Below are 5,311 nucleotides of genomic sequence, written 5' to 3' on the forward strand. Positions count from 1 at the left end.
CATATTGTAAAGCCATATTCTGATGTTCAAAGCTTTTTAACATCTTATGAATTGAAAAAATAGAAAACAAAATGGGAAAAGAAAACCAGGCATTCAAATGGATATTCTATTACACAATCAAATAGAAATGCCTTAAGTTGGTTTCTCACTTTAGATTCCTCACATCCCACAAAGACATTACAATCTGTCCACATATTCTCTTGCCATGGTTTTCAATTCATCAAACAGAAAGCAAGAAATGAGAAGTTGTGATGAGTACATAGCGAACTATAAGTTCAGCTTTTACTAAAGAATACCGTGTACTTGTCACTTAAAGCCGCATAGGTTAATTTTTTTTACAGGGGTCTTCTTATGGGAACCCTGCAAAGTATTTCAAATTTTGGAAACTACTCTGTTGCCCAACCTATTCCTCCTATAGACCATATTTGTTGTAAGCCACTATCATACTCCCATAGAGATTTCCAATCCCTCTGCAAATACTAGGGAATAGGAATGCAAGGTTGGAATCTCAGGTAACTCTATAACATATCACATTCATATGCACCAGTCCAGAAATAACAGCATGTTTTTGTAAGGCCTCAGTTTACTAAGGCAAAACTCACTCACTGCCCGAAAAAACTAACAAACAGACTATGCCACAACTGCCACACAAACAAATTCAACCACAATTGAGTTTCAGTTCTCGACACTTATTCCAACTAAAAGGAATGATTCTTGTCATTTTTTACCTATGCTCCACCTGATGAGTGGAATTAAAAAGGGAACAATAGTGAAATACAACAATCTAATCAATAGAATTATAATACATAACTAGCTAAGCAGGCTAAAATTCAATTTAGTGAAATATTCTCTGAAAAAATGTATAGGCAATTTCAACATTCTTATTAATAAATCTACTCACAATTTCTTCATATTCGGTTTGTTCGATCTTCATATTATAACTTTCTAGAAATTTAGAAAACCCTAGATCCTGGAGATTTCAAAAAGAAAGCTTAAGTTAGATATGTGTACAAGAAACATTGAATGGAAAAAAAACTAGAAGCAAATACTTCGTTTGTTATAAGCAAAGAAGATGAAAAATGAAAAACAACATAATGCACCACTGCATAAAATTCAGCACCTAAACATACAAGTCCAAATTCATTGAAAATAGTAACAACTAAAGCTTCTCTTTCCTTTGACTATCGTATATGCTTAGTTCTTGCAGAACTAAGTATTAACAAGTCCACAATTTAATATAAGAAATATTTTGAGGCATGTATCAACTAGCTTATTAAACTTGATAAGTAGGATAGAACAACAAAAGTTTCAGCATTCAACATTGAACACTAGATGCTTCATGTTACTGTAATCTTGACAACACCTTGTAATACTGTTAGGCTTGTTCACTGATGTTTATCCTTTTTTTGAGTTGGATTAATATCATTCCTTTCTGTACTCTCCTTTCTTTCCAATTAAAATTTTGATTATAAAAAGGAAAAAAAGGACACTAGCATGGCATAATTGTTCAAAAGAAGTATTAATCTAATAAATGGGTATCCATCCATATGAATTTGTGGAACAATAAACCTCTCCATCTAACAGAATAAAATTTAAATAGAGAAAACCACCATTAAACCATAAGACACAAGAAAACCACCTTTTCTTTCAGTTTGTTCAACTTTTTTGCTTTCTTCAAAAGTTCTGCATAAATATCTTTGTTTGGCACTGATAAGGAACTAGCACCGTTGCTGTCTGAAAGAAAATCTAGCATCACAGTCTATTGAAACACAAGCAAAGAGAGAATTATTTTTATCAGTAGCAAAGACAGAAATTACAAATGGTTTAAACTGAAAACCTAGAAATGTCCTTACTCCCAATATAATTTTCGTTTTCATCGTCACTTCCAATAACATGTGAAAAGCTTGAGTCTTGGTCACAAACTCCAGAAATCAATACACCAAGTATACAATAGGTAGAGCAAATGAAAAATTTAAAAACGATGCTTTGGTGGGCAACACCCACAAATTTCAAAATTTACCAAATAAAAGAAAAATATTTTTTAAAAACAATGACATCAGAATCAGTACAGTAGTAATAGAAACAAGGATATATGATGAGAATCATCAGACTGTATTTAAGTTACCATTTTACCTTTCATTTGATGAATTTGTTACATCATTCTTTAGGTTTTCTTCAATATCCTGATTATCTCCTGTTGCAGTCAAATTTTCAGAAAATAACAAAATTCAAATTGATCAGAAGCCATAAATAATTAATACATTAATTCAAATTAAATACGAATGCCACAAAGAAACAAGTTTCAGGGCACATTCAAAAGGGTCCTTTCATGCTGAATCTACTACATTTCTCTCCTGCATTTAGGAAAGAGAACAGGGGAAAGGAATGATGTCAAGGAAGAGCTATGCTTGCATTTTCTTTGTTGCATTTCTCTTCTGCATTTTCTTTCACCTTAAACGATCATACTCCCAAACAGGGGTAGTTGAAAATTAAATGATCATACTCCCAATTAATCTTCGATTAAAAATTATTACAGTAAAGACAGAGAGACATAAAGATTCAAAAGTACTTAATAATGTATGCACAAAAATGTTGATACATAAGAAAACATAAGATAGCATTCGTACCTCTAGTACATCACCCACGTTCATTTGGAGGGAAATTTGGAGGCCACCCACTTCGTTGGATCTGAGAATGGTTATGATCTGAGGGTCAGAATGCTCTCCAAATCCAACCTTGGTAAATTGTTGTGACGTGTCTTTGTTGTTGTCCTTGTTAATTATAGGTGGGTAGTGATTGAGCCTGAGAACTGAGTCACTATCAACATCCCTTATGAACCTGCTGAATATCCAAGTGTCCGGGACCCCCAACCCCTCTGCTATTAGCTCCAATATCTCACATGCCAGCTCCCTCACTGCTTCTATGTATGCACTCAATGTAGAGCTACCATGTGCAACAAGAGCAATCACACACTAGTTAGTACTTAGTTTTTACATTACACTACTTTTTATTTTCAAACCAAAACCATTGCTCAGACAAGTGGCTGGCATGGCAATTATGACACACTTTACTGCTCCTACCATAGCTATAAAGCTAGCTAACTAGCTGTGAAAGTGAAGTGCTGCAGCAGAATGACTTTAATTTGACCTCAATCTGAATCTGATTCACTCACTGACTACTACTCTCTGCATATGTTCTTTTACTGCTTTCATCTCCATTTATAACATCTTTTTCAAAAATACAAATGGCTTTTTTTATTTAATTTGCTAAACACTAAATTATTCTGCCATAGTATTTTCAGATTCCATTGGGAGCGATTTTAGCCATTGTTGATCCTGTGGTCATTGCTGTTTTGAAATTCAATCTGGTCCTGCGGTCATTGCTAGAAAGTCAATTGTGCTGAAGCCTCGAACTCAGGTATTTATATCTTTGATTCAAAATATAATTTGAAATTGTTGTTGTATGCATTACTGGTATATTTGTAACTTATGCTATGCCTCTCTACATGACCTTTCTTTCATTGGACTGATATCTTCATGCCTCTCTACATGATCTTTCTTTCATTGGACTGATATCTTTGAAGTATTTACTGTGATTTTAACTCTCAGAACTTGTTAATTGTTAGTGTTGAATGTTTTTGTATTTTTATCTACTGCCCTTCTGTATATATATGTTGTGACTGCCACTGCCCAGCCCTCTAATGTTGTAGGAAAGAATATTCATATGAGTTTTCCTCTCTCCCAACTCCATAGCTTCTTTTCTGTCTCTGGACTCCATTTCTGCAAAGCTTTGAATAAAATCAGAGTGACATGTGTCTGCTTCCAAGCCTATGCTTGTCCCCAGTCCCATAATGTTTGGCCTCTTCCAAACACTTGATTGTTACAAACAATTTTGCTTTTTAATCTCCCTTCTTCTTCCAATTGCTTGTGACTTTGACTTTGGTTCTGGATATCAGTTGTGGTAACCATGTCTTTGTCTCCTTCTAACCCGTGAGGTTCTTCTACCACAGGTTCACGCTGGGGGGCTTTAGAGTGAGAAAATCTATGTCTTTACCAGGACTAGTAATAATAGGTTGGGGTGAATCCACTTGACAAGCACTGCTATTGATTTCTGATGAAAGTGAACCACTTTCAATGTGTTGATCTAAGGTTTGCTTGATTTTTGATTTGTAGTAGAGGTTAGAGCTTTCAACTCATAATAGAGTGGGAAACAATGATGCAGCAATGTAGATGTAGATGTAGGGCATCCATCTAACACAAACCCAATAGCTTTCTCAAAGCCTGATTCCACTAAAATTTTACCAAAATCATGCTGCCTTGCAATCTTAGGACTTATTGGAATGTTGTGCTGCCTTAGAATATGACGATTTAAAATACCCCCTACCCCAACTGCAATATAATAAAATTAGAAATAAACTAATACAAGCATATGACTTATTAATAAGAAAAGCAGAAGAGTGAACCACTTTTGTGCAGTCAGTACCAGTGGTACTAAAATTACAGTATTTTTGGGGCCAGTTGGTTCCTATGTTTACTGATAGGACCCAAGCCAGCACCACAACACCCAACTATGTAACACCCTACTACAACAATCCATCCCCCTTACTCCTAGGCTAGGTACAAAAACCTAATGTTAGATTAGTAGCCCATTGGTTAAAATGTACTGTACGGTCTTTGTCGTTGGACTTGAGCCATGACCAAAGTAGTAGTAGGGCATCATCCATGACTTTGCTACTGTTGAAACATTGGTTTTGAAAGACTGTTTTATTCCTTTGTTGCCAAATTGTCCACGTTACTACAAGCCACCAGCACTTCCACCTTGTAGACTTTGTGTTACAAAAAGCTGATGCCCATGTTGCAAAAAGTGATCCCTTGGATTTTGTGGAAGTGCAGTCACTACTCCGATCTAAGATAATGACTCCCACCATAGAGGTAGGGTCTTATTGCAGTTAAAGAACAAGTGGGCAGCATCCTCCTCATGATTGCAGCAGAATGGGCACATTGTGTCGCTTAGCACTACTTGTCTCCTGCCTCTAAAGCTAACTTTGAAATCCAGCTTGTGCTGTTGACACACACACACACACAGCCGCACACACACACACACACACACACACACATACACACACCCACAGACCCACACACACTACACACACACACACACACACACATACCCACACACACAACCACATTCACACAGCCACAGACACACAAACAAACACACACGCACACACATAGACAGCCACACTCCCATGCACACACAGCCACACACACACACCCACATACACACACACAACCACACACACACACACAAC

The 5,311-nt window shown here is 36.3% G+C and overlaps 1 non-coding gene across 1 annotated transcript; it reads left to right on the forward strand.

Moving 5' to 3' along the window:
• Positions 1-241: 241 nt before the first annotated feature.
• Positions 242-355, forward strand: LOC112998634 (U5 spliceosomal RNA). Its single transcript, XR_003263728.1, has one exon. It is a non-coding gene; the product is annotated as a U5 spliceosomal RNA (small nuclear RNA).
• The last annotated feature ends 4,956 nt before the right edge of the window (positions 356-5,311 follow it).

Source organism: Glycine max, chromosome 12, assembly GCF_000004515.6.
Source record: "Glycine max cultivar Williams 82 chromosome 12, Glycine_max_v4.0, whole genome shotgun sequence".
Classification (NCBI taxonomy): domain Eukaryota; kingdom Viridiplantae; phylum Streptophyta; class Magnoliopsida; order Fabales; family Fabaceae; genus Glycine; species Glycine max.